We start from the raw sequence: 16961 nt of genomic DNA, 5'->3' as shown, positions 1-16961 counted from the left end.
AAAGTCATTTACTTTAACGCGTTTTAAAATTAATGACTTGTACTTTAATGTGTAAATAATAATTTTTATGCAAAAAAATTTGTTACAAAGTAGCAACTTGTCAGACTTGACATTTCTTTTTAAAAAAAAAATTGCTTTGTTCAAATGTGTAAATTTTTGCAAAAAATTTAGATAAATTAAATTGATAATTTTTAGGTGAAAGTAGAAGACCTGAACATGATATCCTGAAATTTTTATGAAAATTGATTCATTTTTGAAAAAATTATGACACTTTGAAAAATGACAATTATTTAGAAATTTTAAGTGTCCCTAATAATTTGGAAGGGTACTGTATTTTATATATCTTAATCATAAAATAAATCTGCATGGAAAGCAAGAATAGAGCAAAACATTATCCAGTGTTACGCAATCATGCTATATACATTTTCAATTAAAAAAAGCTAAATTTATGCATAAAATTATAGCTGAATTTATTATAAAAGTAATTTAAAACATACATTACCACATGTGTTCGAAAGTTGAATTGCTACTGACAAAATCCTTTTATTTTGTCGTTTATGTTAGAAACGCGAATAAAAAAAGAAAGTGATTATACTGCTTTCTCTACAAGTTAAGTGGCTTCGAAATTCAATTCAAAGGTTATTTCCCCCATAAAATGCGTTAACAAGTTTAAAATTTTCTGAAATATTTCTGGAAAGTGGACTCGAAGAAAAGTTCGTTAAATTGAAAATTCGCAAAATGGAAGTTCGTTATATATATATATATATAGAGAGAGAGAGAAATGTAGATAGTTCCGTAACTGTTCTATTCTATATAGTAATGAAAATAAAATCAATTTAAAAAGAAATAATATTAACATATAATATTTACTTTTTTAGAGGTATTGCTTGATGTTTTACTTTTCGCTTGGCAACTTCTTTATTATTATCATCATACCAAAACTCATCACTATTGTAATATTTATGGTGGCAACAACGTATAGCAAGGTGTTCCCAGCTTTATTTTTTTAAAAAAACCCTTGAGCGAACAGGTTGAAATCATTTCCTTCGCGTTTCCGACGTTCGTTGCTTTTATTTCTGCCCGTGTCGTGCCAAATATTTATATCCGGAAAGAAAAAGCCTTTTCATAAATGAATTCATAGGAGGAAAAAGGCAACACCTTTTTGGATATCTGCCATTTGGATGTATCCGTGTTCCCCTGTGTCTTTCTGAAATTAATTTCGATGCCTTTTTGGGTTTGTGCCCGAACCTAGAAGACACAAAAATGGCACCATCATCGTTTGGTTATAAAGTCAAGGCAATGACAGCGGTTTCCGTTTTTAATTCATTTCGGTTTGTTATTAGCATAAAAATTCAGTTGGGCGTATACAGAATGGTTTCATTTTTATTTATTATGCTTAGACATTATTTTAAATACAATGGCAAGATATCCTCAGCCAAAATTTGATAAGTTCCTCCATTATAATAGCGAAACGAATAATTTTTGCGTACTAATTGCTATTGGAACGAAATCTTCTCTCATGAAGAACATTAGTTTGCAAATTTTGCAAGATTGACTAAAAAATTCGTATACTTTTTATTTATCCTTACTCGAAGTATTTTAGTATTTTCAAAGTACAATGGACTACCGAAACAGATTTTAAATTAAAGTATCGTAAGGGCCAAAACTCTAGACTAGTGGTTACCAAATGGAGGCCCGCTTAGCCTTTTTTTGTGGCCCGCAAACTAAAATATATTAGTTGTCATTTTTTGCGGACAATTTTCGTAAAAAATCTATATGGGTTTAAAATACTTTTCTTTCGTCAAAAAAGAGCCCTAATTTCTTCGTTTCTTTGAAATTTCTCTTTTGTATAAATTTTGCTCATTAAAACAGAAGGAAATATTTCCTTCAGAAAAATTTTACCATTATAGCGGAACGCTAGTAATTTTTAACTCGTTATAATGATTCAACGTCTGTATTTTTAATTTTACCGTTTTGAAGGTAATTTGGAAATTTATCACAATTCTTTGTAATATGCCGTACTCGTTATATCGAACTTTCACTGCATTTCCGAAACTTTTACAGCCGTGCACATAAGTGCATTACAGCAAGCTTTCTTAGGAACATAATTAAATCGATATGTTATGCGCATAATATATTTCGAAGTTATTAGATTATTAGTGAAAACTCTCACCTTGTGAACTGAAATGTGATACAAACTCTCCAACTTTTTAAAAAAAAGAAAATCCACTATCAACTACTGCATTAAAAATTATTCCATTTTTATTTATCTATTTTTTCGCGGCAGCTTCCAAATTTCATTCTCCAAAACTCCGTAATTCGATAAATATTGAGCATATATCCTATTTTATATTGCTTTTAAAAAAAATATCGCCATTTCGTCAAAATGATCCTGTTTAAAATATGCATTATCTCGGATACTTCTACGGTAACTGCCATGATAAAAAAAAGCCCCCCTTTTCCCCAAATTTGGCTTTAAATGCTAATGAAATGACGTGACTCCATTAAATTGATTCGTGAAAATCTTCGATCCTAGGGCTTGAAATTAAATTATTCGAAAGTTCTGGAGCGGAATTAAAGTTTTAAGTCTCGGTGCCTGGGCCGATAATTATTTCGCGTGTGTTTGGACATTTATGGGAATCGTAGTTAGAAAATGATGTAGATAATTATGGATGTGCGTGGAAGTTTTATGTCATTAAAACACTCATTTTAGAGCAGAATTTCTAAATTATTCTTCATTTAATTATAGTTAAAGCATTATTAGAGGGAGTGCCAGCCGATATACTATACCGGAATGGCTTGCAGATTTCAATGATACGTTCTATATTTTAATGATTATCTATCTCCCTTGAAAGTGTGGTAATAGAGTAGTTAAAGAATAGATTTTTTCTGGTGTTATAGTTAAAAGGTGAATGTTTACACTCGAATTTTAGTAATAAATTAGTTAATTTGCAAGGCATTTAGTGACAAATATTAGTTATCTTTAAAATAGCACGGATCATTTGATACTACTTGTTGCAAGCCTATATTTTAAAAGCTGGCAACTAATTGCACCATTTTCCTATTTGACCCAGTGCTTTTTATAAGATAAGGTCAAATAACAAGGAATAAGGTCAAATAATCCAGAGACAAACAGATATTATAAAAGACATTTTAATAGTACTAACATACAACCACGGTTATAAACAAGCGAATCTTTCCTTGCATTATCGTTGCCACACATTCTGTAGTAATGTTAAATTTTTCGATAATGCTATATTATAATAATGTGAATATTACATTTTAAAGTAAGCTTAAGCTCTACTATCCTCGCATGAACCTTTATCAGACATGTGATTATTGGAAGAAGAAATTATCGGAATTATTTTTTTTTTCAATGTTTTTTTTTCTTCTCTATTTTAGTACTTAATTTTCTTCTTCTTTTGTACTTAAAAGACATTTAAAAGACGGTCAATTTTTATGCACAGAAGTAATACTATTTACAAAATTTAAAGAGGTAAATAATTTTTTTTATTATTCAATAATAAGATCGAAACATGGATTTATACGGTATTGAGCGCGTTGAAAAGTGATTGCTGATATATGTGATTAGAGATTTCTAGGCCGTAATATAATATTAAAAATTAATTCGATCTAGTAGTAGGAGGCAAATATATCCCATAGATAAAATATTTCTTATGTTACAATCGGAATCGGAAAATTACTACTCATTAAAATATAAGTTTAAAAAAAATGATAAAAAGACCCTTTTTTCTAGGGAACAATCTTTTAAATATTTGCCATTTCGGAATTTAACATTACCAATTTTATACTTTAGTGTTTGCCTCAGTAGTTCATTAATTCTAAACTAAAATTTACACAATATAATGCAATGCATTATACTCTACTACGCATAAATGTAATAATGGACTTTTTTTTCTCGAAGTTTTAACAAAGGAGTTTTTTTTTTCCTGATAAATCTGCCTAAAAAAAGTTGTTATTGCGCGTGAATGAGAACTTAAGAGAAATAAAAGAGGGTGCTGGCAAGGCTGGAATAAATGCCCCATTAACGCGATTTTACACAAGAAACAAAAATTAATTTTAGATAAGCAGAGCTCTGAAAAATGTTGGAATATAAATTATTGATGCGCGCTAGTCCGCTAAATCAACGGTCTTAAGAATCGCGGTCTTCAGCGAATTAGCGGAAGAATCACATTCCTGTTTTATGAATAATTGTTGCACTTATATGGTCACACTAAAAAATTCTTCGCAATTATTATATTTTTCCAAAGCATTAAATTATCTTAATCCAACGCCTCCTAATCATTTCATATTTACATACATAATAATATTGAATAATACTAAAATCTATAACTAACATACCTAACGCTATAAGGAGAAAGCAGAACACAAACCACCAGAAATGTCTAAGATACCTAAATGAACAAAATGAAATATATGTTAGACTTTTTATAAAACAAAAGGAAAGGCATTCATTCAGTACGTATACATATATAGTATAATACAATTCTTTAGACTATTTTTAAAATATAAAATTACTCTTGGCATTTAAAATAACTTTAACTATTTAAAATGATAAAACATGGATAAACATGTTTTACACAAACCAGAAACTTTTGAGATCTTAGGTAACTACCACGCTTAACGTGGGTTAAGTTAACATTATTCTGATGCCGACTGCTAATCTGCCGATTCGGGTTCCAGTAATATTTTTTTAACAGTAGAAAGTACTGTTGCACAATGCCTACAGTGCAACGATATATTGGTTAAACATCTTGAAAAACATTTTTTCCCAGTATTACACGGTTTTACAATGTAGAAACTAAAATAAAATGCATCGGGGGAAGGATTGTGGCTTTAGAATAAAATCGGAAATAGGAAAAGAATGAGTAACATTACCATAACAAAATATCTACAGTTAATTGAACATCTGTAGATACAAATTACAGCTATATTTTACACAGAGTTTAGATTGGACGATATAATGGATAAATGTCGTCAAGTAAACCCCATAATTATAACAATTAATTAAGTTTAATAAAGTTTAAAATCAGAATAAATTGTAAAACGCGGTACGAACACATGCTTAATTGCCAAATACAATACAGTAAATTGCAACTGTCTTTCCATTGGTGTTCAGGTGGGATGTTGTAATGAATAAACACATTAAGTAAACCATATTTGTAATAGCATATTCAGTTTAATAATATGCAAAAAATATGTTGAAAAACCGTACAAATTTTTAAGAGTAAAATCTAAAGTGAACCACGAACGAATATTGTTTGCAAAGCACCATTTCTAAGTCCGGCTGCATATCCGCCGATGCAAGAACTATCACTACACATTGTAACAGCTTACCTGCAATTATATACCTCATTCACAATTATATACCAATCTCCATCTTATTCTACACATGGATGAAATTTTTGAACATAATTGTAACAACATATTAAGTTTTTACTACTCAAAATCAACTATAGCTTGTTGAAAAACCGTAAAATTTCAAGGGTAAAATCTAAAGCGAACCACGAACGAACTAAGTTGGCAAAGCACCATTTCCAAAGCCGGCTGCATATCCACCGATGCAAGAAGTATCACTACACATTATAACAACTTACCTGCAATTATATACCTCATTCCGAAGAAACAATGAGAGCTATTTTCACATCTTCATCTTCTTCTACACATGGAAGAAATTTTTGCCCATATTTGTAATAGCATATTAAGTTTCTACTATGAAAATTCAACTATGGCTTGTTGAAAAACTAGTAAAATTTCAAGAGTAAAATCTGAAGCGAACCACGAACGAATATTCTTAGCAAAGCACCATTTTTAAAGTCGGTTGCATATCCGCCGATGCAAGAAGTATCACTACATATTGTAACAACTTACCTGCAATTATATACCTCATTCAAAAGAAACAATTATATACCTCATTCAAAAGAAATAATGAGAACTATTTTCCCATCTTCATCTACACATAGATGAACTTTTTGTCCACATTTGTAACAGCATATTAAGTTTTATAATATGCAAAATCAACTGTAACTTGCTGAAAAACCGTAAAATTTCAAGTGTAAAAATCCGAAGCGAACCATAAACGAATATTGTAGGTAAAGCACTATTCCCCAAGCATGTCCGCCGATACAAGAAGTATCATCACACATTGTAACAACTTTGCCTGCAATTAGATGCCTCATTCAGAAGAAACAATGAGAGCTATTTTCACATCTTCATCTTCTTCTTCTACACATGGATGAGCAAAAAGTTCAATCTCTCTTGGAGGATGAAGCAAAACCACCGCCTTGGCGAATTCAGCGGACTGTGAAATCGGTAATTCCACCCACTGCAAGTTCTTCAAGCGACTAACTCGAAAATGAGATAGATTATGAAACTTCCGAAAACAGTTATTGTCTATGATACCACTTCAGGAAATATATATATCAATAAGTGGATGTTTTTCCTAACATGTTGATTGTTCAATTACAGTTCAAGTTTTTTTTTTTTTTTCGCCAAGTGAATTCAATTCAAGGCGTAATAGTTCTTTTTCTGGAGAGTGGGGGAAATTATTTTTCTCCCCTTTTTCATAAAAAATACCCTTTTAAAAAACAAAAAAAGATTGAGTATTTTTTTAAAAATAATCATGCCATTTATTTATCTATCCAGCTTTTCTTGAAATCAAAATTTGAAATCGAGGATAAATAAATTAAATTATTAATAATTATTGAATAGGATAACTATCGAATAATCGAAAATATTTTTTAAAAAAATGCTATTTATTAATTAATCCAATTTCTCTTGAAACCAAACTTAAAAATCGAGGATAAATAAATCGAATTATTATTAAATATTAAACAGAAAAATTATAGAATAATCGAAAATATTTTTTTATATAAACATACCATTTATTAATCGATCCAGATTTATTTGAAACAAATTTTAAACATCGAGGATAAAAAAAATCGAATTGTTAATAATTATCGAATAATCAAAAATACTTTTTAAATAAGATGCTATTTATTAATCAATTCAATTTTTCTTGAAATCAAATTTAAAAATCAAGGATAAATAAATCGAATTATTATTAAAACAGAATAATTATAGATGATATTATAATGGAAAATATTTTTTTAAATAAGCAAGTTGTTTATAAATCAATCCAATTTTCCTTGAAACGAAGATTAAATTTTTTATCGAATAATTCTCGAATATAAATTTTTTTAAAGGGAAAAAAACTGTTTCTAACATTTTATAACAAATCAGACATTTCAGGAAGGTTTTTTTTTTTTTTAACTTTCAATTAAGTTCATAATCATATTTCTTGGTTTCTTTCTTAAATCTTATAATAATAAAACTTTAAAACAAAAAAACAACATCCGCTTTATTTTTAAAAAAGAAAAAAAAATTTTTTTTAGACTAGATAATTTTTAAAAAAAAAAGAAAAAAAAAACTTTGTTTAAAGCATTTTATAACACTTAGGACATTTCAAGAAGGATTTTATTAAATTTTCAAAATGTCCATAACTATATTTATTGGTCTCTTTCTTAAATTTTATAAAGGAAATACAATATTCGCTTCATTTAAAAAAATAATTAAAAGAAAAATGATTGAGAACATTTTTACTAGTTTTTTCAACAAAATTGTACGATTTTTTTTAAAATTATTTTTTATTGTTTGAAACGCCCAAAAGTTTAAGTTCTTTTTTTAAAGAGTTATATCCAAATAAGTAAACAAAAAAATAAAATATTATGCTAACACGTAATAAAATAAAAAAGAATAAAGAAAAAAGTAAAAAAGACATAACAAAAATGTTTTAATAAAAAAATTTTCGTAATTTTTACATTTTGTAAATATTGTAAAAAACAAAGAATAAAGAAAAGGGTTTCTACTAAAAAAATAAGTAAAAATCTAATTAAATAGCATTACTTTGAAAGCAAAAGAAATTATTAATACTAAAGTGTAATCCGAACATTTTTATTATATTTAGAACAAATAATTAAACTGTAATAAGTATTTCCTTAAAATTTTTCGTAACCTTTTAACTAAATTTAATACTACAACGCATCCGATATTAAAACACAAGTTAAGAAGATTAAAATAAAAATTATTTCTTTAATTTTTTTTTTTCATTCTTTTCCCTCTTACTCAAGTAATTCTTTAAATAATTTTTGAAGAAAAAAAAATTCTCCTCCAACAAGCAACGTAATAAACTTTAGAGTAACAAAAGTCCGGGATATAAACTTAATTAACGGGAAAAACCCTCAGGAAATTTCGCCATACGTTTTTAATACTTTTTAAATGACTTCTAAACAAAAGCAATAAAAAAAAATAATACGCAATTATAATCATATGAGAAGAGAAACTCAGGCTTAAAGAGAAAAATATTCCAATAAAAAAAAACATTACAAACGCAGCATTAATTCTCGTTATTTAACTTAATTAAGAACTAAAACGAGTGTGCTACAGTTTTAATCTAGTTATTAAATTGTATTTCTTTTTAAGATGGGACTTGAGAATTAGTGAATGAATGATAATAGAAACATTTTATTAGTGCAGAGAAAATAATTTTCTTAATCAAGCTTAATTGATTTATAGAAAATTCTAATCGAATTTACCATAAAGTTATGCATTTCATTTTGATAACACAAGTTGTAATATTACAATTACATTTTTTTTTAAACAATAACCCCCGAAACGTAATTTAGGCTTATTTCAACTTACATCTTCAACTAACTTCAGAATTTATGAAAAAGCAAACGAAATTTAATCTAATTAAGATCGTGCAATAAATAATAATTAATTCCCAACAGCTATACACATTTTGTATCAAATAGTCAGATAAATTTGCAATTAAAGCTGACTATTTATTAAGGATGCTGATGACAATGTTATAAATATGATCGCTCTCAATTGACTTTTTGACGGAACACGTGATATCTTTTTTATTTTATAAGTGTGTCTAAAACCTATAAATTTATAACTTAAAACTCCAAATATATTCACTATGTATTCATCGAAAATTAATATTATAAATTTTAGACTGTATTTTTTACTAACATTTCCTCTCTGTATTCATTAAAATGTAATCGAAGGTGCCGGGTTTTTTCTTTCTTTTCTTTTTTTGTGCTCAATTTTCATTTTGCTGTGCAAAAACTTAAAACTTAGAAGCTCGAAACTAAGGGAGTGGAGTTAAATGTGCAAGGAGTCCGATGTCATAATATAATTTAACTTTCGAAAATTAGTTCGAGAATTACTAAATGATGAACATGTAGTAAAAAATATAACGCGGCCGCTCCGCAGGTCGCATGAATGTAACTTAAGTTGAAATTAGTCGTGCAGAAATGGCCATTTTTGTTCATGAGTTAAATGCGATTTTTGCCCTAATTCCAATTTGTTTCACTTTTTTTGCTTAATGGAATGACGTTTAATCCATTATTATCGAAAAATTTATCTCCCTCGAGGTCCCGATTGAAAAGCTTCGCTTAAAATAATTTATATAATTATAATAATTATAGAGTAAATATAGTGAAGCCGGAACAATTTAATACTTACAAGTTAATAAGGGGCAATAATTTTTATTGCAAATTTTGAACAGTTGACAACTAATTAATAATTTAAATCCGTTTGATACAGGGACGTTTTTTTAAAAAAAACTTTAAAATTTATTTATTTTTACATTTATGGAGCAATTTTATACTTAGAAGTTAGGCACTCGTTCGATAAATATTTTAGCTATAGGAAATAAATTTCCAATTTTTGTGACATATATTTTTTTGAACAAGTATAGAGTGGTTGAAATTTTTTTATATTTTAGAGCAAATAATTTGAGAAACATTTTCTCAATTATATTCGATTTGAGCAATGCTAAAACGAATTAAATGCAATTAAGAGAAAAAAATTTTAGCTAACGTAATTTGAAACAGTAATCAAACCTAAGGCAAATAAGAGCAAAAATTTTAGTGGACGGAATTTAAAATAACAATCGAAAGGGAATTAAGAGAGAAAATTGCAATTAGCGGATTATAGAACGCAAATCAAATCACTTAAGACTGTTTAAAGCTGTTTTTCGAAAAATCCGTCGTAATACCAAATGTTGCTTTTTTACTAAAAATATGCTATTTTTATAGCTGCTGTGAGTTTGCAACTGTATGACTGTTAGATCAAGTTTAGTCTATCTAAAGTCAGCGCTTATTTTAATAATGGCGCAAAACGTTATTATGGAGAAAAGTAACAGTTTCGTGAAAATAAAAAAATTTTGCGGTCCAATTTTTTAATATTTCAAAACTTACTCCAATGCTGCATTACTTGGGCTCATAAAAATTTTAAAAAACTGAAAAAAAGGCAGTGATATTGATAATTTTCATCCAGGTGGGAAAATGTCGCCAAATTGGCGATTTTTATAAAAGTTTGATATATTTCAGTTATTTGTCGGTTTTTAAGTCCAGATAATTCTTCACGGCAATATTATATTTACACAGTTTAAAATCATCGCATTGCTTTAAGTGTAAGACACATCAACTATGGCTCTTCAATTTTCCTTGGCGACAGAGCTTTGAAAAACAGCGTTTAGCTAGATTTAGTTTAAGCTACTATTCCATTTCAAAGTTGGAAATAGAAAATATATACATAACAGTTTGAGTTGAATATTGTATGCATTTTGACAACACTTTCACCAATTTTATATAAACAGATATTCTCTGGGGGCTTTCCTTTGGAATGGATTTCAGATATTTCGAAATATCGAATATCCTCAAACCCAGTAGTCACAAATCGTTCCTTTTTTTATCTGTACAAAACTGGAAAGACCTCTACTGCATTTCGGCAGCTCAAAAGAACAGAAATCAATGTTTCCCAATGTAGGAATATCCTCCTAAAGTTCTTTTTTTTTCTTCTTTTTCTCAAAATTCTTTTTTTTTTTTTCTCGAACTTTCTTTGTGATAAAAGCATACACATACTAAAGATAGACCCTGGATATGCGGGGGAGAAAAATCACTATTTAGAGAAAAAGTTTCTCCGATTCGATAGATTCTTTTTTTTCTCTTGGCGTTACCCTGGAATACGTGAGTTTCCTTTGTAACTTGGAGACCGGGTGAAATCGTGAACTTTCGGTATCGCGATCTGAAGCATCCTAGCGGCTTTTTATTTCATTATTCGAAATCGAACATGAAAAACCGAGTGCATTCGTTTACTTTTATCTTGTTTATTAAAAGTAATCTTAAATGCAACAAATACGTCTTTAGACAGAAGTTTCTACGTTTTTTTCTTCTTCTGAAAAGAATTTGAATGTTTTCCAGTATTTATTTATTGCTGATAAGTTACAATTATAGTTGGTATAGGTAACTTGTAACTAAGATAAATAACTTGGTGTGAATAAGCTACAGTTGTATTGTAACGTGATGTTGCTTGATACAATTATATTACTTGATATAAAAAAAAAATTCAAATTTTAGTTGTCTTTAGGGAAGATACGTTACATTTATGTTACATAATATAAGTTGTGTTACAATTATGTCATTTGGTATATATATTCCATTCATGTTACTTGAAATAGATATAAAAAACGTTACTTACAAAAAAATATGTTACTTTTTACCAAAAAATACACAAACATGAAGATACAGATACCAAATACATTACATTAGGAATACAGAAAATAGATTTTTATTTAGTAACTGTTACAAAAAATTTAAAAGAAGTTATATGGCATTTAATAGTTTTTTTTTTATCACAAACGTAAATAATTATCAAAGCAAAAACTTTGAAAGAAATGAACAAAAAAATATTTCTTAATTGGTAGGGGAAAAAATAATGATTTTATCCTTCATTATTTTTAAACTTCAAAGAAAAAATACGTAAAAAAATTCTTTAGCACTTGTTAACTGTCGTAGGCATAATTTACAAGAGAAGTTTCATTTTGGAGGGAGAAAGACTAAATGTGAAGTGTCTCTTTTTAAAATTTTTTTTATATTTTTATTTATTATAATACATCACTTTTTACACGAGTTGAAGTTGATATATTTCAAAACAGAGAGGGATAAAAATAACGAAAAACTTTGCATAATACAATGAGTTTTCCATAGTGAAAAAAAAAAAAAGAAAATATCAAAACATTTTTTTTTATTCATAATTATTTAAACAATGTTTTCTTAAGGGCAATGAGCGGAAAAACTCAAGCAAAAAACTTTTTGTCCATTAATACAAAAACTCTGATAAGGAGCAATAGATAAAAAAAAATAGTTACTATAAAAAAAAATAAAGAACCCATATATAGAACAGATATAGCCGTAAGCAAATGAGCTGTTTTTACGAAAATTGATTTAGCAGCATATCTTGCGGGAAAGACGACATTACATATTTAAAGAGGGGAGTGTCAATTCAGGGGGAGAATAAAATTTTTGCTTAATTATTAGTGTGTTACAAATTTTTATGCCTAATTAGAATTTTTAAAGACTTTAGGAAAAGAATTTATATAAAAACTATTAGGAAAATGATGATATTAGGATTTTTTTTTTTTTGAAATTATTTTTTAAATCCAATAAATTAAAAATACTATGTTTTCAGAATAATTTAGAATACTAATAATTTAGAATACTAATAGTTTAATATTTCTAAACCCAATAGTTCAAAATTACTATATTTTTAGAGTAATTTAGAATACTAATAGTTAAGCATTTCTGAGCCCAATAGTTTAGAAATACCATGGTTTTTAGAACAGTTTAGAATAATAGTTAGTTAATAGTTCAGAAATACTATTTTATGGCTTTTGAAAAATAGTTATAGACTTATACGTTTACATTTTTTAATTTTTAAGTTCATTTTATCTGCGCCAATGAACGTCTGCTCCACTGTTATAAAGTAATTATGGTAATATGATGAGGTGTTATGGAAAAACTCTTTGGAGTAACAGTTACCATTAGCTCCAACCAAAACATCTGTATTGGAGTAAAAAGAAAAAAAAATCGAAATAAAGTGATTTCATAACAATTTTGCCTAAAAATCCCTGTTTTAAAGCCGATTTTGAGCAAATAAATGCCTGTAATGTATCGACTTAAGAACAGTTGAGGAATCACAGGAAAAACAAAAATAAGACTGATGATATTCAGAATCTTAAGCCTGGTTTTTGATGGCTCCGTCCTCACATGAAATGAGGCTTTTTAACGAAATATGTTACCTTAATAACTGTTTTGAGTTTGTAACAGTTATTCATTACTGTTAGAAAAAGTTTAGCCCATCTTTACCCAGCGTTTTCTATGCTAAGCCTGAAAATGACGCAAAATGTCAATAAGCCACATCTTGTGAAAATGAATGGCGTTTTGTAATTTAACTTTAAATGTTTAAAAACTTTGTATTATCTGGACTTATAAAATTTTTAATAATTGAGAGTCCACTGATTTTGATATTTTTCATCAAGGTTTAAAAATCAAGCCAAATTGGCGATTTTTAAAAAGTCTTAACTTTTAAAATACTTGAGAGATTTGACCAGTTTTAAAACTCAAATAATTCTTACCAGCAAGATGATATATATATAGCAGAAAAGTATAGCCTTGGTACTATAGGTACTTAAACTATAGCTTTCTTTTACATGCATTAAGAGCTACGAAAATCACTGTCACGGCTGTTTTTCGAAGCACGATCGTCATATGAAATATTGCTTCTTTTGCGAATAATATGCTATTTTCATAACTGCTGTGAGTTTGCAACACTTACTCATGACTGTTAGGTTAAGTTTAGCCTATCTAAAGCAAGCGCTTTCAATGCTTATTTTGAAAATAGCGCAAAAACGTCAATATGGAGAAATCATTTTTGTGAAAATAAAAAGCGTTTATGGTCAATTTTTTAAAAATTTTTACACTATTTGTCAGTTTTAAAGCTTAGATTATTCTTCAAGGCAAGATGGAAGGAGGGCAAAATAAATTTGTTTCAAGTTTAAGACAAAAGCCGTTTATTTATTTATTTTCGACAAGTGTGCTTTGAAAAGCACCATTGAGAAATTAGATTGAATAATATTGTTCTGAGTGTGAAAGGGTTATTTCTTACGTCTAAACCTTCACAAAAATTCTTTTTTTTAAAAAAGAAACAAAATAACATGCATATTTTATTCTAGAATGCAATGTATAAAACTATATATATTCCAAACTAGCACTTTTCATTTATTCGAATAAATCTTAAAGGAGAGACCGAAGGAAGAAAAAGACAGTTTTAACGACTGTCTCTTTTCTCGAAATAACGAATATTCCTGTATCGATCGTTTTCCCACCATTACCATCTCTAAAGTGTGGAAATTCGAACAAAAGGTATGTGAAAATTTTGGGGAATTATGGATTTACCATTAGGCATCAGAAAAGAACTCTCTATGCGCGTGGGAAAAATGCTTAAATCGTTCCCCTTCAAAGACGAAAGGATTTGTCGGAAATTGAACTTTTCATAAATGCCCACGATGCCCATTCGTTCGCATATCTTATTTGAAATAAATTTCTACAAAGAACGAATTGTCGCGAAAATGAAGAGATAGTTGGATCAGAAGTTTGGAATTTGAACTAAGAAATAAAAAGCTTAAGCAGAGTTGCCAACTTTTCAAACTAGTTTTTAGTAAACAGAGAAGTGCAGTAACACAGAAATAAATACAGTTGGCGCTTACGAAATTCTAATTAACGCAATTTTAAGGTATATATATTTACTGTGAATGATCGAAATTGGTTTGACTTCCACCTGTGAATGTTGACAACCACATAGTCGCTTTGGTAAATGTCCAAAATATATACAAGCTCCAACTATGTGCCACTGCCCGGTATGCCGCCTTACATCAATGTTTTGTTAAGGTTCAGTGAAACTGTCCGGTATACATTTGTCTGGTATGCCCTACATCAATGCTTTTTTTAGGACAAGTACCATTGCGCAGTATGCATTTAACCAGTACTCCGAACACTAACGTTTCTCCTAATCTACCCTCAGCAGATATTAAAATATCGAATAAATATAATAATATCAAAGAATAAATTAATATAAAATAGGATAATAACAAATATCTAGGACATTCATCTACGTGACATTCACCGGTCGACTTTCAAATCGATATTTTCCTGATTTCGGCCATTCGCTGTAACATGTATACTACTTTATTCTATATAGGTACATAACATAAATAAAATTACGCATTAATTCATTATTAAACAAACAAAATAAGGCACCAAATTAAAACTTATACAATACTGAAATCTTATACTTGATTATAAATTTAAATTGACTACTTGGAATTAATGTTTAAGTTTTTGGTTTTATCATCGGATCATAAATCGGAATCGTTATGGCGAAATCTTCAGAGGAAGGCATTGGCCCACATTGTGCTGTCTGGCCAACCATGATGATGATGACTACTAGTCCTTTTTGTCTTTATAGCATCCTGCATTTGATACACAAGAAAGTTTTGTTTACAGCATTTAATAATTTTCAGAATCATAAGAAATTGTTAAGATTTACATTTGGCGAAGACTTTTAATACTTGGCTATATATATATATATATATATATATATATATATATATATATATATATATATATATATATATATATATATATATATATATATATATATATATATATATATATAAATGCTATATGAAACTTGGCATATATATATATATATATATACACATACAAAGAAGACAAGGAATAAATATTTTTTTATAAAAAGAAGAAAAATAATTAGAATTTTAAAAAAATAAATTAAAAAGAGAGAAAACAAAATAATTTAAAATGTAAATTAGAGTAATATTAATTTAATAGTAAATTAGAGTTCTTTGTACAAACTTTAGCCCTCTTTCTCTTTTGTCTCTTAATTGTGCTATACAGGGGTTGCGTTGAGAATTTCAAATTATTAAGCAGTAAATAAGCCAAATATCAAAAGTATTCGCCAAATGCAAATCTTAAAAATTTTTCATGATTTATTTTTTCCCATCGAAAACTATTTTACTGTAGTTTTCAGGCTTATTATTTGAACCTAATTAGTTATGCTGCACATTTCATTCGCCAAAACACAATTTTATTCACTAAATTTACGATTTTATCGCATCTGGCCAATACGATTAAATTTTTATTTGATTGTTGTCCTGAATTAAAATTAAACTTAATTAATGACAGAACTGTGAAAGGTTTCCACTTTTTGAGAAGAGTCCGAGCATAATTCAATGAAAAATATTCTACCACAATAGCAATATCGAATTACATATTTCAAGGTAAAATTATTTTCAAATCCCATTTATTTCATCAATTTAAATTGTTTAGGGATAAAACCTCTCAAAATTCCTGACACCATAATACCATTTTCGTAATTACAAAGCATTATTTCAAAGAAAAAGATTAAAAATGAAATAAAAATGCGTTTCAAAATCCAATACAATTCTTTGAAAACTAGTTCGTTATTCATGAAAAGTGTCATTATAAGCGAGAGAACAAATTCTTTGATCCAAAATGCGAACAAAAGGATCCGTTTTCGAAAAACGTGACGCAAAATCTAAATGACAATTAGAATAATTGTTAATTTTTCTGAAACTTTGGAATTTTCTCTTCAAAATGATATTATTGGAATGATAATGACAGGTCAAAATTTCTAAGCTTTGCTTCATTTTTCATTTTGGAATATATAATCAAGAAAACCTTGGCAACAATGCAGGCAAAAAATGCGAATAATTTATGATTTTCATTTCTTTTACTTAACAAAATTCATTTTATTCAAAAATTTTCAATGATATTGTCTTCCTTTTAAGGAATAAAGCTTAGTAAAAATAAAACACAATTTTATCTTTTTGTTTAGAACAAAAGTAAACACAAATGCTGTAAAAATAATAAAACGAAACAGCACTGGATAAATAATACAGAAATTTCTTCACCGAAACATAAATTATTTTTTGTAACCATATCCATGGTTACAAAATTTAAAATACATATTTGTAACAATCCGCAAAA

At 28.1% G+C, this 16961-nt stretch overlaps 1 protein-coding gene across 1 annotated transcript in view; it reads right to left on the bottom strand.

Annotated features, from left to right (window-relative positions):
* Positions 1–16961, bottom strand: part of LOC107442412 (hexosaminidase D) — a 206672-nt gene that overhangs the window by 96179 nt on the left and 93532 nt on the right. Inside the window, exon 3 of the mRNA XM_043043133.3 lies at positions 4363–4415. The gene's annotated coding sequence lies outside the window, so the exon portion shown is untranslated. The remainder of the gene's footprint in view (positions 1–4362; positions 4416–16961) is intronic.

The sequence above is a fragment of the Parasteatoda tepidariorum genome, chromosome 2, assembly GCF_982258835.1.
Source record: "Parasteatoda tepidariorum strain Cologne lab strain chromosome 2, Ptep-v5.0, whole genome shotgun sequence".
NCBI classification, from domain to species: Eukaryota; Metazoa; Arthropoda; class Arachnida; order Araneae; family Theridiidae; genus Parasteatoda; species Parasteatoda tepidariorum.
This window is presented reverse-complemented; position numbering and strand designations above follow the sequence as displayed.